The sequence below is a fragment of the Rattus norvegicus genome, chromosome 14 (genome assembly GCF_021556685.1).
Source record: "Rattus norvegicus strain SHRSP/BbbUtx chromosome 14, alternate assembly SHRSP_T2T, whole genome shotgun sequence".
NCBI lineage: Eukaryota > Metazoa > Chordata > Mammalia > Rodentia > Muridae > Rattus > Rattus norvegicus.
Genome location: NC_141547.1, coordinates 53196842 through 53221535, shown reverse-complemented (window position 1 = coordinate 53221535; position 24694 = coordinate 53196842). Strand labels below are relative to the sequence as shown.

General features: G+C 41.4%; 1 pseudogene; it reads right to left on the bottom strand.

Moving 5' to 3' along the window:
* Positions 1-4675: 4675 nt before the first annotated feature.
* Nsa2-ps6 (NSA2 ribosome biogenesis factor, pseudogene 6) lies at positions 4676-17906 on the bottom strand (annotated as a pseudogene).
* Positions 17907-24694: the final 6788 nt, after the last annotated feature.

Below are 24694 nucleotides of genomic sequence, written 5' to 3'. Positions count from 1 at the left end.
TTAGTAGGAAGTCAAAGTTAACTTCACTGAGATAAAACCAGGAGTGCTTGTACATACCTTTTCAGGAACTTTGTCCACCAAGCAAGAGATGGCCTTGGTAGTCCTCAAGAAGATCCTGGAAGAAATCTTCCACTGGTTTGTAGTGCCCAAGGTAATCGAGTCAGACAATGGCCCTGCTTTTGTACACAAATTAGTCAGGGTGTGGCCAGGTATTTACAGGTCAATTGGAAATGACATTACAGACCTCAAAGCTCAGGACAGGTAAAGAGAGAATAAAGAGACCGTGACCAAATTGACCTTGGATACTGGTGCAGACTGGGTGGCACTCCTTCTCTCTTGCTCTTGTCAGAGAAAGTAATATCCCTTCCAGATTCAGCCTTACCCCCTTTGAGATGTTATATGGGGCCTCAGCTCCTCTGACTGTATTAGATATTACTGAACCAACATGTCATAGTAATAATGATTTGTGTGCCAGGCTAAAAGACCTACAGGTGATACAAAGAAAAGTCTGGCCACAGCTGGCAATAGCCTATGAACTGAGGACCCCTGAGACATCTCACCAGTTCCAGGTGGGAGATTCCATCCACGTATGACAACATCACGTCCAGCCACTTGAGCCTTGCTGAAGAGGACAATACCTGTTGCTGCTGACCATCTTGACAGCTGTCAAGTGTCAGCAGTCACCAGCCACATACAAACTGTTGAAAGAGCGTACCCCAAAACGGGGAGCCACGTCTCTCGCTCCGATCGCAGGGTGGGGTGCCCCCAGGAATCACGAGGAGCCATTCTTGATGTAACAGCAAGAGGTAGCTTTATTAACGAGATCCCAGGTCTTAGCGGGATCCCGGGTCGACACGTATCTCACACAGGAGACAGAGGAATCGACCCCGAGCCTCCAGACTCGGGGGTTTATATAGGGGAGGTAAGGGGCATTCACGAGGTTGCACATGATTGGTCAATTCAAATGGTGCACAGTTACTTTCGGCGCGAAATTACATCAGCAAGGAGTACGTGCTCTCCAGCAGCTCGGCAGGCAGGTAGGGTGACTCATCTCACTCAGGGGGGTGAAGGAAGGGGAGGGGGTAGCTACGGATGGTCAGTGTCCTTGGGGCTGATAGCTGGTTTGGCAAGTCCTATCTCTGCCTCTCCCTCAGGCACGTCCCGCCCTGCACATCTGGACTCTGACAATGAGCAACCTTTATGAAACTCTAGTTCTGCACATTCGAGCTCTGACAATGAGTAACCTTTATGAAACTCTAGTTCTACACTGTTGGGGCTAGGAGCTGAGAAAAAACTCCCTGGACCTGCATATCAGATAAGTGGATACATCAGAGACGTGAGCTGTAATGCTCATTTGAGGAGTGTGTTTTGAAAGCAAGAATTTCATGTTTGCCCTGGGTTCCATCAATATAGGTCCCCCAATGACAGTTGTGGGGGTAGGCTTGATTTCTATTGCAAATGATATAAAGGCATTGCATGTGTTAGTACTCCTAGCACTTCTTGCGGCTGTGCCTCAGGGATCACAACCTCTATAGTTTAGAAGTTCTAAAGGCAGTTATGACTTTTGTGTGTAGGTTCAGATAGTACCCAGATTGGAATCCTGATGCTAAAGACTTAGTAAGACATAAAGGAATTATCTTAGGGCTCATTTTAGGCGCTAAATTAGAAAGGACTACTGATCTTCTTAAGTTGTGTCTAAACCGCAAGTGTCTTACCAATAGCAGATAAATATCTAAGCTACACGAATCCCTGACCTCCCTCTTGGAGATGGTCTTACAAAACATGACGGGGCTAGATTTACTCTTCCTCAAAGATGAAGGGCTATGTGCTGCCTTAAGAGAGAAATGCTGTTTTTAAGAGACAGAGAAGAACGACAAGGAAGGATGGTTCAATAGATCTCCCTGATTGACTACTTTAATATCCTCATTAATTGTGTCTCTCTTAATTTTACCCTTGTTCCTTGCCATGTGTCCTTAATAAGTTAGTAATATTTGCTAGAGAAAGAGTGAGTACTGTTCAGATTTTGATGTTCTGCCAACAATATCATGCTTTAAAAGGATAAGAAAATCAATATTATGAAGATACTGAAGCATAGTCCTATGATTAGAACTAGCCATTAAAAGAAGTGAGAATGAAAGGAAAAAGTTCAAAATTTCCCCCTAGACAAAAGTTGAAGCCAAAAGCAGTCTCTGGAACTGCCTGTTCCAGAAACTAGTTGATCACAGAAAGAAGAATTTCACCAGCTGGTTTAGCTACTTTGTTCCAGAAACTAGCTAACCATAATAGCAGCTGACCATAGTAGCAGCTGACCATAGTAGCAGGAACTGGTTAAACATGAAGTTTGGGGTTGGGGATTTAGCTCAGTGGTAGAGCGCTTGCCTAGGAAGCACAAAGCCCTGGGTTCTGTCCCCAGCTCCGAAAAAAAGAACCAAAAAAAAAAAAGTTTGGTTAAAATCTTAAAGAACAATCATGAGAAACAGGATGTTCTTCCTTGTGATTCGGTATGGTTTTTCCTTTAAATACCCCTTCTTCCAACTATTTGAGGTCAAACACCTCTATCCCTCCATGGGATATGAGTCGACCCCAGTGCACTGGTTTCTGTTGTCCCTATCAATAAACCTCTTGTTGATTGCATCAAGATTGGTCTCTCATGAGTTCTTGGGGGGGGGGGGTTGGTCATGTCATCCTGAGACTTGAGTGAGGGTCTTCTTGCTCTGGGGGTCTTACACTTTAAATTGGTAATTAAAAAAACAACAATGCCAACCAACCAGAGTTTCCAGGAACTAAACCAGTAACCAAAGACCTATACAAGGACTGACCCATGGCTCTAGCTGCATATGTGGCAGATGATGGCCTTGTTTGGCACCAGAGGAAGGAGAAGCCCTTGATCCTGCCAAGGTTGGATCTGCAGTGCAAGGGAGTGTCAGGGGGAGGTTGCTGTAAGGGGAGTGGATGGGGAGGGAAACACCCTTATAGAAAAGGGGATGGGAAGGGGATAGGGGACTTATGTCTGGGAAACCACCAGGAAAGGGAATAACATTTGAAATGTAAATAAAGAAATATATCCAATTGAGAGAGAGAGAGAGAGAGAGAGAGAGAGAGAGAGCGCCTAGGAACTTGGCAAGTTCAACTACACCCAGCCAAATCAATTACTAATAGGGGGAAAAAAAAACAGGATCCAGCTTTGGAATTCCAACGTGATTTAAATTGTGCCTGTGAGCTCACATTGTGTTCTCTCTCTCTCTCTCTCTCTCTCTCTCTCTCTCTCTCTCTCTCTCTCTCTCTCTCTCTCTCAATTGGATACATTTCTTTATTGTGGAAACCCCAGCATGCTGGAATTCTGCAGAATAGAACACTCTTTGTGTTTACATACTATTTGAGTCTGAGGTGTCATTCTTCAGTTAACCATGGACACTTACAATGCTTTACCAATGTATCCATCATTCTATGTATTGATCTTCATAAAATGTCTTAGCATATTGAAAACTATACTTTTTCTAAGAATATTCTTAGATTGCAAATGGCTTTGCCATGATTCTGGTAGATGATAGATGTTCTGAGATGCTTACTGACTTAAAAATAGACATAAAAATGTGCTTCATGCCACACTTGAAAAAATTCAAAGTCTCTGCTGCTTGTAACTCTGAGATTAGTACATAAAATGTGTATAGTTCCAACAGGAGAATGACTCAAGTGTGTCAAAATCTTTTTAACATTCACAGCTAGAAGAAAATACATTTAAATTTTCTATGATGTTTAAAATGCAGACATTTCTAGCTATAGAGAGGAGAAAAATATTCCTACTAAAAAAATAACATATATGTAAGCTCCCTGAATTAAAGAAATATACATGAAAAGAAATGTTATCTTCAGTGTTTTATTGACTATAATATATGTAATCCCATAATTTTAAAATAACTATAATTTGTGGTACATTAGTCTAAGGGAATTGTATTTTAGTTTGAAATATTTTTCTCTTTTGCAGCATAAGAAGATGTTATGATATTCTTGACTTGAGGAAATTTGAATGTGACTGTGGCACATGTAACATTATAAATTTCAAAAACTCAAAGTGAATACAAAGTAATATGTATATCAGTTAAGTCACCTCAGTTCCAACATCTCACAAAGATTGTCCTTCCATTTCTCACCTCTACTGTTAGCATGCTTTTATTATACAGGATAAATTCAAAGCTCTTTTTTTACTTTATTAATATAGTTGGCTATCTGGACTAAAAGTTGATTAGGAATTCTTGAAATGTAAGGGATACTTTATCTTCTGGCCAAGAAAACACCTATGATGGAAAAAACTGGAACACATTACTATTGGGTTTTTTGGAGTTTGTGTGTTTGTTTGGTGTTTGTTTGGTTGTTTGGATTTTAATAGTGCAGTGTTTTATTTTCCTTTACAATTTTATAAATACTTCTTGATGACTGCACATGGGTTAAGCCTGTTTGGTATTTCAGAAAAATCTCAGTGATGGTGTTTTCCTGAGAGTGTGTATGTTGTCTTCCATAGTGAGTGGAATAACTTGTATGAAGTCACTGTCAAACCAGAAAGACTGCATTTAAATACCCATTGTTTTCAGGACTGTTGGCAACTTGAGCATACTTGTACTTTCCCCATGTAACTTTGCCTCCTTGTGTCACAAGACCCAGCTCGATCACATTCACTTCAATGACTATACCTTTGGAGATCACACCTAGGGTTGTGTATAATGGGGATGATGGATTCTTTTTCACACCAAGTATAGGCAAACAAAAGGTGCTTTCAGCTCAGGGTGTATGGCAGGGGCATTTTTGGAACTTAGACCCATTGTTGTAATGAACCTGTCATATTTAGGTGGTTTTCTTATAAATCCATCACCAACAAAGCAGACTTTTGTAACCATTCTCTTTCATGCCTTCTTTTTTTGTTTTCCTGATCAAATAACTTTCAATACTTTTGTTTCTCCTTGGGCACAAACTTTGAGTAGAGGGAGTCCCATTTTCCTGCCTTTTCTTTGCATTTCTGCTTAGTCATGTTGAAATGTACCTTAGTTCTCCACTGTCCCTCTCTGTCTAGCAGATAGGAAGGGACTCCTCCCTGTAGAGTCTTCTTGTCATCCTTCTGCTTGGTGTTTCCCTTTCATGCATCTTCATGGTCATTTTCATTTGTATTTTCTAGACATGGCACTGTTTATGGTAGAGCTTAGTCCTCAGGCCATTTTTTTTCCTTCTTTGATTGTTCATGGGCCTCCCAACCTTCTTTCCTTCTATTTTTCTCATGGTAGTCCAAACAATATCCATATCATTTGTGATGCAATTCAATATATTCATTTTGTGGTAGGATGACAGCCGCAGAGCTACCAGGGTACCAAAAACATCTTAATTCCAGGCTGTCACTGGCCCAATAGCCTGCTTTGCTCAGACCGGATTGCAATTAAGGAGTATCAGATTGGAGGTATAGAGGAATATATTTATGGCATTTTAGTTAGTGAATAAATTGGTAAGTAATGCTAATATTTTGTTCTACAATTTTATATATGTGAAAAATATTGATAATATTGATATTATATTGAAAAGGTAAATGGAAATTGCATATAGTGCCATCTTCCTGTAAAAGTATTTAAACTGACTAAATTTTGTAACAACATATTCTTAATTTTTCACTTATATCTTATTATTAGAATATCTAGTCTAGGGATGTCGCACATTTATAAGTTAGTACAGTCAGGTTTCAAAATGGTTAGAACTTTTTCTTGACTTTTTGTGATGGGAAGTAGCTACCTTAAAATACCTGCAGACTGACAAAGTATAAAACATGATTAGATTTCAGCAATAGCTCTTGTGGATGAGAATAACAAAAAAGCAGAATTGACCTTTAGAACTGAACTGTATGCCAAAGTAAATGTTCATCAAAAAGAAATCCTATAAAGAGAAATCTCATGGTCCAACATTCAAAGGAAAATTTTGTTTCCAAAATATTCTAGTCTATTCTCCTTCTAGACACAGAACTAATTGTAGCATGAAGTGATCTAAGTCTTCTGTTTTGTCTTATTATTGTCATCAACCTTCTACTACTAAATTAGACACTGGGACAATATGAAGAATAATGGTTAATTGTGGTTTTACAGATTTAGAGTGTCTTATTCAAAGACAATGTGTCCTTCCTTAAAGGCCTATGCTCTCATGATGAGCAAATAAGCTCATCATAGTGGGAGCATGTGCCTGAGTGAAAATGTATTCCTCTAGTCTAGGGAGGAAAAAGTAAGGTAAGGGTCTAAATAGTATAACAGTATTCCCTCCAAGAGCACAAGCCTATTAACATGAGGACCTCCTACTAGAATTTGTATCCTACAGTTCCAGCCACTACACTGAGGTCTTATCACATGGACCTTTGCAGAAGTTAAAGATCTAATTAGAGTATTTATTATAATCTTAAATATTGCTGTGAAAAAAATTAAAAGCACAAAAGTAAACATTTGTTTTTCCTGCTGTTTTCTCTTTAATTCTCTATTTTCTCCTATCTATATATGATGAAGGATAAGAGGATAAAAAGACAAAAGAAGCATTTGAATAATGAAAGCTTTCACTGTGTATTTTTATAGGTTCATTTCCACATGTCTTGTGTGTGTATGTGCTAGTGTGTTCTATCTACATTTATGCAATTTTCAAGTAAGTAGTGTCATTGTAAACTTTTATCCACTATTACTTCAATCAGTAGACATGGAGTAGTGGTAGCTAGAATACATTCTAACGGTCATGCCTGAAAATATAAATACAAGTAACATCGTATAGACTGGGGATGTTATATTTAGGAATATATATGTATAAACATATATGCATGCAACTACAGTTTGCTAGAAAAGAGGCTTTAAATTTTAAGGGGGGTTGGAAGGGTGTATAGGAAAATTTAGAGAAAGAAACAAAGGAAGAAGTGATAAAATATACTATTATTTAAAAACCAGACAAAAAATTTAAATGATAAAAAGAGGAATCAGTTCCTTCTGCCTTCTTCTGACCTAAGTTGTGGACTACATTGCAATGACTGTCTATACACAATAAGCTTAGAGATCATATCAGCACAGGGGATAATTTTCCAAACAGAACACCCATGGCTCATGTTGTAAGATAAACAATTGACAAATGGGACCTCATAAAATTGAAAAGATTCTGTAAGGCAAAGGACATTGTCAACAGGACAAAACGGCAACTCACAGATTGGGAAAAGATCTCTACCAACCTTACATCCAATAAAGTGCTAATATCCAAATGTACAAAGAACTCAAGAAGTTGACTTCAGAGAATCAAATAACCCTATTCAAAAATGGGGTAAAAAGCTAAACAAAGAATTCTCAACTGAGGAATCTCAAATGTCTGAGAAGCACTTAAAGAAATGTTCAATATCCTTATTTATCAGGGAAAAGCAAGTCAAAATGACCATGATATTCTACCTCACACTAATTAGAATGACAAAGATAAAAAAGTCAGATGCTGGTGAGGATGTGTAGAAAAAGGAATGCCCCTCCATTACTGTTAGGACTGCAAGCTAGTAAAACCACTTCAGAAATCAATCTGGCACTTCCTCAGAAAATGGGAAATAGTTCTACCTGAAATCCCAGCTATACCACTACTAGACACATGGCCAAAAGATGTTCCCACATATAACAACAAATCATACTGCTTTGATACATGGTTTTTTCACAAAATTTTGCTCTAGAACTATTCACCCAACCTTTTTAAAAATTTAATAGACAGCATCATGGTAGCATAATGCTCTTAATTCATATATTTTTATCTATTCAAGTATTCACTAAATATAAGCATATAGCATATTTCTATATTCTCATATATGGAACATGTGATGATTCTATATTTAAAATCTGTTCCAATTTACTTGAAAAATGAAATTTGAACATCCATTGTTACTACTGCCAAATAGAAGTGTGTATTTGGTGCTACAATACAAACTTGTTTCACATAACTATGTAAAGTTTAAATGCCATATTTAGTAAAAACCATTAAGCATAAATTTTTAATATTTTATACTTTATTTTCATTTCAACATTTATTCTTTCCTCTGTTTCCTGGAAATCCTTCTATAGTTTACTTAACACTGTCCTTCAAATTCGTGGTTTCTTTTTCATCAATTGTAAGAACATTACAATAGTCTGCTTTTTCTTTAGAACTTAAGAAAAGGATAAATATTTGAGTATTTAGATAAATAGGATTGCTTTTTATTTCAGAACAAAAAATGTTGCTCAATAAATGCATGTACATAATGTCAGTGGGATATCTTCCTTTCAAAGGGAAAAATTTAAGAATATAAGCATGAGTCATACACTTTTGACCTTTCCTCCAAAATAAAGTGATTATTAGATAATTTGGGAACATGTGAACATGAGGAGGCAAGGAGAGATGAGCAAATATGAGTTTGCTGACTGCATCGTCATGTAGCACCAGGGAGTTCCCAGGATGCTCAGAAGGGTAATTATCACCTCCCAGGCAGCAGTCTTTCCATAGATGATGTTCACCCTCAGATAAAAGGGGAGGGCCGCTCATAGGAGTTCTGTGCCAAGTAGCAAAGGTCTTTGTTTTCAGAAATAGTTGTTATGAATTAAGGCCCACTGCTGCTCGAACAATTAGGATTTGTGGTGTTTAAGAATATTCCTATTAGACATGTAAAATGGTATTAATAGTGTGAGTGCCTGCTGAGAGTTATAGAAACACCACTACCTAAGACAGCTGTTCAATTGTTAGAATGTGCAAACTCCCAGAAGGGAGGGTTGATTTGGAATCAGTCAGTGCCTGGCAAGGAAAAAACAGCAACAATGGAGAGAAATAATAACTCCAAAGCCATGAGAGTCCTCTTGAGCTGTAGGAACAGTTATAATACAATCTGTATCACTAAGAGATCATAGAATTGGAGAAGATGTGAAGCTATACTCCCACAGAGATCTACAAACACAGTAGTATTTTCAAGAAAAGTTTATTTGAAAACATAGCAGTCTTCAGAATAGATTTGAACCTTTAATGTGAGCTTTATAGGAGCGAATAAAAATCATTTGTATAAATTTGGCAAACAAAACATTGATTGTGTACCCATGAAGGTTTTAATTTGCTAAATCTATAAAAAAAAACATTTGAAACCTTTTAATTTGAGGGTTGTACTTTACTCAATCAATTGCCATGGCAAATTGGGGTACCACTAAAGAAAATGTTTTCAGATAAAATAAATTTCAAATTCATTCTTAATTTTAACTTTCCTGTTTCTTAAAATTGTACTATGCTCAATAAAATAGAAGTTCACAATTTGTTAGATATGTTTTATTAGCTATAATGTTTTAAGGGAACAAAATATACAACTGCATGAATTTAAACTACTACTTTTCTGTAGGGAGCCATATTGGATTTGGGCCTGGCTGCTTTGTGACTGTATAGCTCAAGGTGGCTACTTGACTCTGGGCTGTATGGCCACAGATGCTCACCCCTAAGATGGATGCTGTAAGATTATGAGATTGTTGGACAAAAGCATTTCCCAGGAAGATTCAGGGATCAATCACAGGATGTTTCAGACTGAGCAGAGCTAGTGCCCTGCCCTGAGCAGATTCCTGAGAAGGGCTCGACCTTTTCAAAGAACACGTCCCTGGAAGATTATTGCCTCTTTGTTTAAGGAGGATATATTGCAGTTTATCGATTCACCTTATATCCCTGGGCACTTCCCAATACTCCCCCACCCAAAGCTTCAATTCCTGCCTCAGAGCTTTAAATGCTGTACATTCCACTCAATAAATGAGACCTTGACAACAGAACCTTGCTTGGTCTCCTTCTTTTCTCCCCGCCTTTGACCCTCAAGTAGTGCCTCTTCAGAACCCTGAATAACTGGACCTGCTGGACGGGTCACTTTCCTAAACAAAATATGAAGATCATCAGGGCATTCTGGGAGAAGAATGTTCTAGGGAAAAAGTAGAGGTAGTGTTTGGGGTAGATATGATATAAATACATTTTATACTTGTATGAAATCTTAACAACCAACTAAAAATTTTAAAATCATGATGAATTTATTAACTTTTAAAATGTGATTCGCTATAAAGGAAATTTTGTTCACATTTTAGAAAAGATCAGTGAAAGATAGTTGTACTTAAATGTTTTAAAATATTTTATAAATATTTGATAATTTCATTCATTGCAATATGTCATATTCACACTATCCTTAATGGCCTTTAACATCTAGCCTTCTGCCACACTTGTAAAACTTTGTGTCTTGATTTAGTTGAAACTTATTTTGTCATATTAGTGCTGCATATACACATTTTGGTATATGGCTTTTGATAAGATTTCAGAATCTGTCAATGTGGCCATAGGGCAATATGTTTACAGAAACTCATTTGAGCAAAATATTGAAAAAATATATTAAGTACAATAATGAAAAAGGAGAAGAATTTCACAAGAAAGATAGGTATCAGGCAGTGAGGAAAGCAGGAGGAAATACTCTTGGGAATGGGGAACAAATGGTATATGATGGCATCAGTAATGAAGAGAGCATAAAATTCTATGTGGATGTCTGCTGTAGCTGTTCTCTTTCAGTTCATGGATAGGCAGTAATGTACTTGAGACTCTGTAGATGAAGACTCAGACATTGCAAGGAGACAAAATTTCTCAGCAAAATCACTTTTACTCGGATCTTAAATTTTTTTCCATTCATTCTTCTGCAATTATTCCTGAGCTTAACAATAAAATGTAACAGTAACTTTTATTGGCCTGATGTAAATGCTGTTTCAGAAAGAGCTCAGCCTTTCTAATTCTCTCTGAATACTGGCTGGCTGGTTCAACCTAGCTGTTCTAGCTCAAAGGCCTCTTTGGGGTTATTGACTCAATGCTTCTCTGAGCTTTAAAATGAGTTGTTCTCCTTGTCCTCAAATTAAGCTTGTTTTTATCTTCTGGCTCCTTCTTTTTTTCTCTGCATCTTTATTAAATTGTGTATTTCTTATTTACATTTCAATTGTTATTACCTTTCCCAGTTTCCAGGCCAGCATTCCCCTAACGCTTGCCCTCCCGTTTTATATGGGTGTTTCCCTCCCCATCCTCCACCCATAAAACCCTCCCCCCAACAATCCCATTCACTGGGGGTTAAGTCTTGGCAGGGTCACGGGCCACCCCTTCCATTGGTGCCCTTACTAGGCTATTCATTGCTACCTATAGAGTTGGAGCCCAGGGTCAGTCCAAGTATAATTTTGGGTAGTGGCTTAGTCACTGGAAGCTCTGGTTGGTTGGCATTGTTGTTCATATGGGGTCTCAAGCCCCTTCAGGCTCTTTCAGTCCTTTCTCTGATTCCTTCAACGGGGGTTCCGTTCTCAGTTGATTGTTTGCTGCTAGCATTCGCCTATGTATTTGCCATATACTGGCTGTGTCTCTCAGGAAAGATCTATATTCGGTTCCTGTTGGCCTGCACATCTTTGCTTCATCCATCTTGTCTAGTTTGGTGGCTCTATATGTATGGGCCACATGAGAATATCAAAACAATCATTCATCATGATCAAGTAGGCTTCATCCCAGCTATGCTGGGATAGTTTAATATACAGAAAACCATCAACGTAATCCACAATATAAACAAACTGAAAGATAAAAAAAAACACATGATCATTTCATTGGATGCTGAGAAAGCATTTGACAAAATTCAGCACCCCTTCATGATAAAAGTCCTGGAAAGAATAGGAATTCAAGGCCCATACCTAAACATAGTAAAAGCCATATACAGCAAACCAGTAGCTAATATTAAACTAAATCGAGAGAAACTTGAAGCAATCCCACTAAAATCAGTGACTAGACAGGGCTGCTCACTCTCTCCCTACTTATTCAATATAGTTCTCGAAGTACTAACCAGAGCAATCAGACAACGAAAGGAGATCAAAGGGATACAGAATGAAAAGAAGAAGCCAAAATATCACTATTAGCAGATGATATGATAGAATATTTAAGTGATCACAAAAGTTCCACCAGAGAACTACTAAACCTGGTAAACACCTTCAGCAAAGTGGCTTGGTATAAAATTAACTCAAATAAACCAGAAGTCTTCCTCTAAACATAAGAGAATCTAGCCGAGAAAGAAATTAGGGAAACAACACCCTGCATACTAGATCCCAATAATACAAAATACCTCAGTGTGACTTTAACCAAGCAAGTGAAAGATCTGTATGATAAGAATTTCAAGACTCTGAAGAAAGAAATTGAAGAAGATCTCAGAAGGTGGAAAGATCTCCTGTGCTCATGGATTGGCAGGATTAATATAGTGAAAATGGCCATTTTACTAAAAGTGATCTACAGATTCAGTACAATCCCCATGAAAATTCCAATCCAATTCTACAGAGAGTTAGACAGAAAAATTTGCATATTCATCTGGAATAACAAAAAAACAGGGATATATAAAACTATCTTTAACAATAAAAGGACTTCCGGGGTAATCACTATCCCTGAACTCAAGCAGTATTACAGAGCAATACTTATAAAAAATTGTATGGCATTGGTACAAAGACAGGCAGATAGACCACTGCAATAGAATTGAAGACCCAGAAATGAACCCACACACCTATGGTCACTTGATCTTTGGCAAAGGAGATAAAACCATCCAAAGGAAGAAACAGCATTTTCAGCAAATGATGCTGGTTCAACTGGAGGTCAACATCTAGAAGAGTGCAGATCGATCAATTCTTCTCACCCTGTACAAAGCTTAAGTCCAAGTGGATCAAGGACCTCCAGCAGATACACTCAAACTAATAGAAGGAAAAGTGGGGAAGAATCTCAAACACATGGGCACCAGAGAAAATTTCCAGAACAGAACTCCAATGGCTTATGGTCTAAGATCAAGAGTTGACAAATTGGATCTCATAAAACTACAACGCTTCTGTAAGGCAAAGGACACTATTGTTAGGAGAAAATGGCAACCAACTGATTGGGAAAAGATCTTTTCCTATCCTGCAACAGATAGAGCGCTTATATTCAAAATATACAGAGAACTTCCAAAGTTAGACTGCAGGGAGACAAATAACCCTATTAAAAATGGGGTTCAGAGCTAAACAAAGAATTCACAGTTGAGAAATGCCAAGTGTCTGAGAAGAACCTAAAGAAATGTTCAACTTCTTTCATCATAAGGGAAATGCAAATCACAACAACCCTTGGATTCCACCTCACACCAGTCAGAATGGCTAAGTTCAAAAACTCCGGAGACAGCAGTTGCTGTTGAGGAGGTGGTGAAAGAGGAACATTCCTCCTTTGTTGGTGGGATTGCAGACGGATACAACCATTCTGGAAATCAGTCTGGTGGTTCCTCAGAAAATTGGACATTGAACTACCTTAGGACCCAGATATACCACTCTGGGGCATATACCCAAAAGATGCTCCAAAGAATAACAAAGACACATGCTCCAGTATGTTGATTGCAGCCTTATTTATAGTAGCCAAAACCTGGAAGGAACCCAGATGCCCTTCATAGAGGAATGGATACAGAACATGTGGTACATCTACACAATGGACTACTACTCAGCTATCAAAAACAATGACTTTATGAAATTCATAGGCAAATGAATGGATCTGGAAAATATCATCCTGAGTGAGGTAACCCAATCACAGAAAAACACCCATGGTATGCACTCATTGATAAGAGGATATTAGCCCAAATGCTTGAATTACCTTATATGCACAGAACACATGAAACTCAAGAAGGATGACCAAAATACGGATGCTTCACTCCTTCTTTAAAAGGGGAACAAGAATACTCTTGGGAGGGAATAGGGAGGCAAAATTTAGAATAGAGGCAGAAGGAACACCCATTCAAAGCCTGCCCCTCAAGTGGCCCATACACATACAGCCACCAAACTTGATAAGATGGATGAAGCAAAGAATGTAGATGTAGATCTCTCCTGAGAGATACAGCCATAATACAGCAAATAAGTAGGCGAATGCTATCATTAAACCACTGAACTGAGAACCGGACTCTCGTTGAAGGAAACTTATAAAGAACTGAAAGAGCTTGAAGGGGCTTGAGACCTCATATGAACAACAAAGCCAATTCTATGGCTTCAACCACCTCTAGTAACCTGAGCTATCTTTTATGGACTTACCAACAACCTCAACTCCACTGAACACTTCTAATTTACTGAACTGAACTGCACCAAACTGCACTGACTGAACTCAATGGACTCCACTTACCTGAACTCCATTGACCTGGACTGAACTGAATGAACCAACTTGAACTCAACTCTCTTTCCCTGCACTGCTCTTAAATAATATCCTGTTCTTGTTTGTTCTAATCAGAGCTCAGTTTATCCTAAATCTGACTCATTCTGTCAAATCTTTTCTGATTTGTCATTTTGGCTGTTAATCAATTGGATATCACTTTCAAATATGATTGTTTCTTTCTCCAAACTAACCTTACACCCTTTGGGATTAAAGGTATGACTAAAGGGGTTGGGGATTTAGCTCAGTGGTAGAGCGCTTGCCTCGCAAGCGCAAGGCCCTGGGTTGGGTCCCCAGCTCCTAAAAAAAGAAAAGAAAAGAAAAAAAAAGGTATGACTAAAGGTGTGTTTGATTTCTAGTGGTTATGTTGCTGGATTAAAATTCCTCTAAAAAAGGTAAGGGGAAGGAGTTTGAAATACAGTAAAAAAAAAAGTGGTATATTTATTTTATAATCTCAAAATATAAAAAGGTATGTTTCACAAATCCAGAGGCTGGAGAATCACCTGTTGGCTAATTGTATTGAAATGGTCCATTTAAGGATTTTGAGCACAAAGGTAATATGCATGGTATTTAATTAGTACATTTTAAAATATTTTTCTGTTCTTTCCTTGGATATTTTATTTATTTTCATTTTGAATGTTATCCCCTTTCCCGTTTCCCCTGTGGAATACCCCCATCCCATACCGCTAACCCCTGCCTCCATGAAGATACTTCTCCATCCACTCACCCAACCACCCACTCCCTCCCTCCCACCTCCCCGCCCTGGCATTACCTTACACTGGGGCATCCTGCCTTCAGAGGGCCAAAGGCCTCTCCTCTCACTGATGTCCAACAAGCCCATCCTCTGCTACATATGCATCTGGAGCCATGGGTCATGTGAACTCTTCGGTTAGTGTTTTAGGTCCTGGGGGCTCTGGGGTTTCTGGCTGGTTGATATTGTTTTTCTTTGTATGGGGGTTGCAAACCCCCTCAATCATCTCAGTCCTTCCTCTAACTCCTCCATTGGGAACCCCTGTTCTCAGTCAAGTGGTTGACATTGGCCTCGTTTTTTTCTTTCAGGCTTTGGTAGAGTCTCTCAGGAAACAACTCTATCAGTCTCCTGTCAACATGCACCTTTGGCAAACCTAATAGTGACTGGGTTTGTTGACTGCATGTGGGATGGATGTCCATGAGTAGCAGTTCCTGTGGCCTTACCTTCAGTCTCTATTCCATAATTTGTCTCCATATTTTCTGTGAATATTTTGTTACTCCTTCAAAGAAGTACCAAAGCATACGGACTTTTGTCTTTCTTCTTGAGCTTCATGTGGTCCGTAGTTTCATGGGTAGGCTGAGCTTTTGGGCTAATATCCACTTATCAGTGAGTACACATCATGTGTGTTCTTCTGTGGTTGTGTTACTCACTCAGGATGATATTTTCCAGTTCCATCCATTTGCCTATGACTTTCATGAAGTCATTGTTTTTAATAGCAGAGTAGTAATACATTGTGATAATATATCATATTTTCTGTATCCTTCCTCTGTTGAGGGACATCTTGGTTCTTTCCAGCTTCTGGCTATTATAAATAATGCTGCTATCAACATAGATTAGCATGTGTCCTTCTTTTATTTTGGAGCATCTTTTGGGTATATTGTCCCGCGCTACGTCTCGCCAGCAGGAACGACGCAGCACACACAGGATCCTACTGCAGAAAAGCTTTAATGCGTCTTGAGAGGGAGAGCATAAGCTTACAATGCGGAGACGCCGAGTGAGGAATAACCGTCCCTTATATAGGAAACTATCCTCGCCTAGGACATGTCACTCTCTGACTGGTCGCTGCCAATTATGCCAGATGACGTACCAAACGTACGTGTCCCTTTGAGTAGGGAAGTTACCAGGCGCCTGCATATTGCCCTTTTTACTAGGTGCCTTCTGCCGGATGCCGGTGCCATCTTGTAATGGAGTATGTGAGGACAGCTCCTCACATCTCCCCCTTTTCTGTTTTTTTTAAGCAAACAGGACACCCAGATATAGGAGGGCGAAGACAGAGGTCATATCCTCGTACAAAGTTGGCGAACCTGTACAAGAGAGATACCCTTAGGCTGTTGTTGGGACCCAGGGCACTCCCGATCCGTCGCACTGCCATTTTTCGAGGGAGGGAAAACTGGGGCAGAAACCCTCATGTAATATGACATGCCTTCCAGGGAGTGTATTTGGTAGAACTTCCCTGTGCGATGCTAAGCTCTTCACCCTTCATGGGCTGCTCAAGCCGGACACTCTAATCCTGTGCAATGAACTGAGGTTCTAGGAGTGCAAGAGCTGTCCAGCCGGTGACTTGTTGCTTGAGCATGGTCAACCAGATATCGGCTGACGCTCCTTGTTCAAGGGCTATAAGCGCCTGGGCGATCACTACATTGTCCTTTCTTGTTTGAGATCTCAATTTGCAAAGCAACCAGAGGAGTAACACTAATCAACAGCAGAGGATCACTCCAAAAAGTCCCACTCCCACCCATTCCTTGAAATAAGAGACTGCTGAGGTGATCCAGGATGACAATTCCTCCGTCAAAGACAGGTCCAGTCGGGTAGAATTTACTTGAATGATGGTCGCTCTCAGCTCCCGAAGTGTCTGTTCAAACTCCGAGGTCCAATTCTGTAACAGATGCTGTGAAAGACTCTTAGACAGATTAGCAGCTCGGGTAAATTTGTCATATTATATGGACGTGACACAAAGGCCTGGGAGTTTTTGCTCACAGCCAAGCTGGGCCAGTTGCCATAGAATGTCTAATTGCTCTCGGACCAGATCTATACGTTGGTTGACAAGCATAAGGCCTCCCTATATCGGAGTATTGGCCGAGGCCTGTCTGTCCTGAGCCACAGAGACGGTGGCCGATAAATCATTGATAGTTTGGGTTGTCTGTACTGAATTTGACAAGGTCAATGCCGAGGCAGTAACCGAGGCAGCGACTGCTGTCGTAGCAATAATGCCAGCAATAATTGCAGAAGTACCAAAATCTCTTTTTCCTCTAAATAAGCCGCTGTTTGTCCAGCTTCATCAAGATTTTAAAAAATTAAGGTAAAAAGGGCCAGAGCAGTGGCCACTCAGGGTGTTGGGGGGAGTTCTATCATAATTCTCCCTCTTTGTTTTATTAAATATGATTTGAGCGTCCGATGAGCACGCTCTATGATTCCCTGTCCTTGAGGGTTGTAGGGCAGGCCCATCAGGTAGGTAACCTGCATCTGAGCGCAAAACTGACGGAATTTTTGAGATGTGTAGGCGGGGCCATTGTCAATTTTTATACATTTTGGCTTTCCCCAAGCACTCCATGCTTCAAGGCAGTGCTGAATGACATGTGTTCTTTTTTCCTCCTGTAAGTGGGGTGGCATGTAGAATGCCAGAACATGTGTCCATAGATACATGCACATACTGTAATTTTCCAAAAGTATAATTATGAGTAACATCCATTTGCCAGATTTGCAATGGCTGTATTCCTTTCGGGTTGACCGTGATGTGAGGAACTGGGAGGAACTGGCAGCACTGTTGGCATTGGGTGACTATATCACGTGCCTCTTTTCTAGTTATAGAGAAGTGGCGGCGTAAAGTTTCTGAGGTGACATGGAAATTGCCATGAAAGGCTTTAGCGGCCTCTAAAGGAGAGGCCAGGGCCACCGTTATCATTTTTGTGGCTTTGTCAGCCAAATCATTCTCTGAACTCATTGGGCCAGGGAGTCCAGAATGGGCCCGTATATAAGTAATGTATACAGGGAATCTTCTATTTAATAGGATAATTTGGATTTTTTGGAAAATATCTGCCACCTTACTAGTGGTTTTAACTATACCAGCGGTTTCAAGAATACTAACAGCATTAACCACATAGGAGGAATCTGAAACAATATTTAGAGGAACCTGGAATTTTTCAATGACCTCCATGACCACTAGGCATTCTACCACTTGGGGTGAGGTTTCAAAATATTGTCGTGAGAATACTTGGGAGTTTACCACATATGCTCCCACCCCTGTTTTTGACCCATCCGTATACACTGTTATCCCCTCCTTTAATGGTCTGTGGGATGTGACGCGAGGGAAAACAACAGGTTGTTATCTTGCAAAACACAATAGGGGGTGTTTAGGATAATGATTATCTATCTTCCCTGTAAAGTATGTGAGCAGCACTGCCCAATCATCAGAGGTAGCGGCTAGAGTTTGGACCTGGTAGGGTGTATATGGGATAATCAAGGATTGGGGTGGAATCCCAAAATGACAGATGGCAGCTTTTAGGCCCTTAATAGCCAGATGTGCTACTGAGGCTGAATACCAATCAATAATCTTCACAGGGGAAGCATGTGGATGGATCCATAACAGTGGACCTTGTTGCCATAAAACTGCAGTGGGTAAATCCTTAGTATCTAGTACACAGAGTGAAAAAGGTAGAGACCAATCAATGCGTTGCAATTGGGCCTGTTTTATGGCATCTTCTACTTTTAGTAAGGCCGTGGTTGCAGCGGGAGTTAGCACACGAGGGGAGGTGATGTGGCCGTCCCCTTCCAATATTTCGAACAAAGGTTTTAATTCCGCGGAAGGGATTTTCAAAAATGGTCTCAACCAGTTGATATTGCCCAAGAGCTTCTGAAAGTCATTAAGAGTATGGAGGTGGTCTCTACGGATTTCCAGTTTCTGGGGTATAATCTTATCAGGGGAAAATAATGGATCCTAGAAAATGACCTGTGTCAGCAATTTGGACTTTTCTGTAGCAATATGTAAGTCTCATTGTTTAAGGGTTTTTTGTAATGAGGAATAGGCTTGTTTGAGTAATTCTAAGTCTTTATGACAGATCAATATATCATCCATGTAATGGATTAACAGTAAATTTGGATAGGTCTCTCTGACTGGTTTGAGGGCTTCCTGAACATATAACTGACACATCGTAGGGCTGTTGGCCATGCCCTGAGGTAGGACCTTCCACTGGTATCTTTTATCAGGTTCAGTATGATTAATTGATGGGACAGTAAAAGCAAACCTGGGCCTATCAGGGGGGTAAAGCAGAATAGAGAAAAAACAATCCTTGATACCTATTATTACCAAATTCCAATCTTTTTGTAGGGCCGAGAGTATAGGAAGGCCCCACTGAATGGGTCCAAGGGATTCCATCTGATCGTTAATGGCCCTCAAGTCATGGAGTAGTCGCCATTTTCCTGATTTTTTCCTTATTACAAAAATTGGGGTGTTCCAAGGAGAGGTGGAGGGCTCCAAATGTCCCAATCTTAATTGTTCATCCACCAGTCCTGTAGTTGCCTGTAATTTCTCAGAGGTTAATGGCCATTGGGGAACCCACACCGTGTCCTCCATCCTCCATGGTATGGGTCGTGCTGCCCCAATGGCGCCTAGGAAAAACCCAGGCCTTGTTTATGGGGGTTGGCGATCTGTTCAATGGGCGTGAGACGACCCTGTTCTAATCGCCCTAGGCCTTTCCCTTCCTTATAGCCCATCCTTGACATCATGTGGGCCACCTGTGGGGGGTATTCATAAGATACGTTCAGTCCCATGGTCTGCATAACATCCCTCCCCCAAAGATTAACAGGCAGGGGAAGTACATAAGGAATAAATTGTCACTGTCGGCCATCGGCAGTTGTCCAAGTTAGAGTGGCAGAGCTGATCATAGGGCATGACTGGTAGCCTAATCCTTGTAGCGAGTGAGAAGATTTTGTGGTAGGCCATGATTGAGGCCACCATTTTGAGGAAATTATACTTTTATCAGCCCTAGTATCCAGTATGCCTTCGAATTTCTTTCCATTAATTTCTAAGCTCAATTTTGGGCGGTTGTTAAGGTGAACCACCAAATATATCGAATCATGACCAGTGGACCCCATGGGTCCCTTGGTATCCTGTATTGTGGCCTGGGAGCACGGAAGGAGTAATAACTGTGCTATTCTATCTCCTTTACTTATGGCAAGAGAGCGCTGAGCTTCAACAAGGCCTGGATGGACTATCAGTCCTTGTAGGGCGAGAGATCCTCTCCCAAGGACAAGCCTATGGTTCCCGGGGGTAGAGGCCCCACAGTCTGAGCAGGAATTGGCTGAATGCCCATCTGGGGCATTAGAAAGAAGTCTGAGGCGGCACGCAGGTCCAATTTTGTGTCGCCTCTTGGGGGACCTCCTCTGCCAGGTTTGTGGCCCTCTGAAAGCGGTTCCCATATCTTTGAGGGCCCTGGGACCGGGGGCCCACCAGCCCATTTTTTGACATCTCATTAGGCCGAGTCTCCAAAGGAGGGAGTAGTTTGCCTTTAATTTCTCTCACTGATCAGCACTGGTCAGTCCTATGGTAGCCTTTGCCACATTGGACACAGAGGGTTGCAGCCTCCCTGTCTCCTTTTGTCATCCTGCAGTCTCTTTTTAGATGGCCTGTTTTCCCACATTGAAAGCATGATCTTTTATCCGTCCCTTTAACGGGTGTCGCTGGGATTGGAGAATGGCGGCCGCCAGGCCTGAGTTAGTAAGGGGCCCTCCAAGTTCCCTGCAGACTCTAAGCCAATCCTGTAGCCCTTTATTTCTTCGGGGGGCTATGGCTGCTTGGCACTCCTGGGTGGCTTGCTCGAAAACGAGCTGTGCTGCTTGTTCAGGATCGCCAAAGATTCGTCCTGCAGCCTCTGTCATTCTAGCTACAAAATCTGAGAAATTTTCCTGGGGTCCCTGAATGATTTTTGTAAGTTGATTATCGATCCCTCCTCTCCTGGACAGTGCCTTCCAGGCTCTAATAGCCATGCTGGAGACCTGAGCATAGGCGCCCCAGTGGTAAGCAGACTGATCAGCTCCAAAGTGGCCCTGTCCTGTTAAGAGTTTGGAAGTCCATTCCTGTTGCTCAGGTATTAAGGCCGTAGCATTCGCTCTGGCCTGTGTTTGGGCTGCCTCATACCAGAGCGCTTTTCATTCCATGTATTGGCCCATGCTGGCAAGGGCTGCCTTAGCAATCATCTGCCAATCAGCTGGTGTCAATGCCATCATGGTCAACCTGTCGAGTTGTGTTAGAGTAAAGTTGGCTGTGACTCCATACTTTCCAACTGATTCTGCTAATTCCTTAATCTGATTATATTCAACAGGGGCATGGACCCGTCCTCCCTCTGGAGTCTCAAAGACAGGAAATGTCATACTCAGCTTTCTTCTCACCCTCTTGGGGACTAGTGAGAAGGCGCGTGAGCGTGTCTCATATGGAGGGGGCACCGTTGGTGGCGGCCGCGCTAGAAGGCTTCTATTACTTCCCCTACATTCATTGGGGTAATATCTTTCCTCCTCATATTTAGCTGCCTCCTCATCTAGCTCGGACTCCTCCTCTGAGTCTAAGGTTTTATTTTCAGAGCTTTGAGAACTGTTGAGGTTCAGTACCTCTAGCTCTTTCACAGGGTATAGGCTGGCTCCCCCTCCTGGTTTATGTGTACAGGAGGAAGTGCTAGAATCTGAAAATTTCAACGCTCCCTTGTCTGCAGACTTACCGGGAGGGCCTTTTTTCTTTCTTAGGACGTCCTTTTTCTTGCACGCGCCCAACCTCTCACTACTTTCGGTTTCTGACATACTGTCCCGGACTACCTCGAGAGTGGCCTGTCCTTCTACTACTGCTGTCTTACACGTTTCATCCTTTAAACAATTCGTAACCAGCTTCCATATAGCTTTGGTCCCTAGGCGCAGATCCTCTTCCGCCAATTTTCTGTCAAGGTCCTTTCCAAGTTTGTTCCATGAGGCAATTGTAAACGAGCCTGAACAGGCAAACCAAGGAGCCACCCTCTCCACCTCCTTCACAAAGTTTTTAAGTGTTCTTCCTCCAATTTTGATGTCCCTCTGCTTTAACACTGTTTCCAAGGCCGTGACCACAGACTGTGAGGATCCCATGATGGAACAGAAACGCTGGCTGCTTATCTACGTCCGTCTGACAAGGCGTGAGGTGAAAGGGTAGAGATGGACACGCTGCTCTCTTATGTATGGGAGTCTTACACACGCCTCCCCGGACAGTGCCGCTTATCTATGTCGGCCTTATCGCCTCCTTGCTCAAAATCGAAGGTAAAAGGGAGCTGCGCGAAGCTCACTTATATACGAGAGACTGAGACGCCCCTTCAGCTGCTGTGATCATCCTTTTAACAGCGAAAATGGTGAAAACAGAACATAAAGAGTAGGGTGGCTCCCAGGACAAATACTATAGCCTCAACAAATCCTTCCCAAGGCGGTGACAACCCCAGACCAAAGTCCAAGAGAGGGCTGCCTCTCCGAACGTACCTGCCTGCAGTTCTGAATCCTCCTTGTCGCCAAGGGATCTCCGAAGGTGCTGACGATGGCGAGGTCTTTCACGAGTTTTCGGCACCAGATGTCCCGCACTACGTCTCGCCAGCAGGAACGACTCGGCACACACAGGATCCTACTGCAGAAAAGCTTTAATGCGTCTTGAGAGGGAGAGCATAAGCTTACAATGCGGAGACGCTGAGTGAGGAATAACCGTCCCTTATATAGGAAACTATCCTCGCCTAGGATGTGTCACTCTCTGACTGGTCGCTGCCAATTATGCCAGATGACATACCAAAGCGTACGTGTCCCTTTGAGTAGGGAAGTTACCAGGCACCTGCGTATTGCCCTTTTTACTAGGTGCGTTCTGCCGGATGCCGGTGCCATCTTGTAATGGAGTATATGAGGACAGCTCCTCACATATGTGAGGACAGCTCCTCACAGTATATGCCAAGGAGTGGTGTAGCTGGGTCCTCACGTAGTACTATGTCCAATTTTCTGAGGAATCACTAGTCTGATTTCAAGAGTGGTTGCACCAGCTTACAATCCCACCAACAAAGAAGTGTTCTTCTTTCTCCATATCCTCACCAGCATCTGCTGTCACTTGAGTGTTTGATGTTAGCTCCAGCCATCCCCACCCCTCAGATTGCACTTCCTCCACCCTGGATCCTATAGGGATTCCTGAGGCTTCCCACAGCCTGACACCTGCCAGGCTGCATGAGGTAATAGTGGTCAAACTTCCTGTGTTTTGCCTCCCCACCAGTGGAGCAGATGCAGACCACCCCTATGCTATCAAGAGTCTATTCTTGCTTTGAGCTTTTCTTCAAAGTTGGCCTCTTCATCTCCTTCCAATCTACATTTAGGACTTACCAGCCAAGAAAAAACAAACAGGGAAAACATGAGATCAGTCTACTTAGAGGGCACAGCCCCAGCAGCCTCAGCTGCAACAGCCTCAGTGTGGCAGAGCAGGCCCTTCCCCTCCTACATCTAGTCTGGTCAAAGACAATGGGAAAACATACCTGAATCCCAAAAGTTTTCAGGCTTTGTTTGTTTGTTTGTTTGTTTGTCCATGTGGAGAACTTTAATGAGAGAAGAATAGAAAAGAGGAGAAGTAAATGCTGGCCATGAGCATGTGGAGGGAAGCGGGGAGGGAATGGGGAAAGAAGGTACAAAAGGGAAGAGGGAAAAAGCAGGACAGCAAACAGAAGAGCAAAGACCAGGTTTTGTTTAAATGTTTGTTTTCTCTAACAGAAACACCTAAGAAAATGTTCATGCTTTTCATGTCTCTTTATTTAAATATTTAGTTTTCTCCCTAGCATCTGTGATTTATGTCCAAAAATTTTCCAAACTTCCTTTAAGGTTTAAAAACCATCTAATCTACTCCCACATGTCAAACCAAATACACTGATAACTATTATTTAATCTTTAATTAACACCCATTTTCTTTCATAGACAAACTGTTGTTGCCTGTCCCAGATACATAATTAACATGAAATTTTCTCCTGCCAACTAAGGCAGACATAAAGAATGCCTTCCATGACTAAACTCCTCAAATACCCTTGCATTTATAGGATTATAACAGCAGACCATGGTGTGCTCCAAACAAACCAACACAGACCTAACACAGCTCCTGTGTTGTGATCACCCTACTTGTTTTTCTACAGGGCTGTTTCCCTAGGTCCAGCCAAGACTGAATTTGATCTCCTCAAACGTGCCTAGGACAACAAAGCTGCCTTCCTCCAGACAACTCATCTAACTTCAAACTCTGGAAACATGCTTTGAGATCCACAGATGGACTGTTGAGACTTGGGACCTTCCAGCTACAGATGTACTCTGATGTCAAAGCCAAATGGCTACTGAACTTGGGAAAGTTACATGATAGTAAGGAAAACATGATGTCTAACTAGATCAATCTAACATTGTTTAATACCAAAGTTAATACCCTCAAACTGTATAACCCAAGGATCAATTACTTGGTTCCATAATCCTTTGGCCTCCCAACCCCCACCCATATTCTTCATTACCCCTCTAGCCTAGTTGTGCTACCCCTCTGGCCTGTTTAGTGATTTCTTTTGATACTTCAATTCCACCCCAAATTTTCACTGTGAAATAACAACTCCTTTTTAAAAAAGTAAAAGGAGGAGTTGTAGAGAGGTAGGCCATGAAAGATACCATGATTCCCTGTTGATATAAGTTGAATTCCTGGGGGGACCCTTAGGGACGGTAGGTGCATTCCCCATCTCC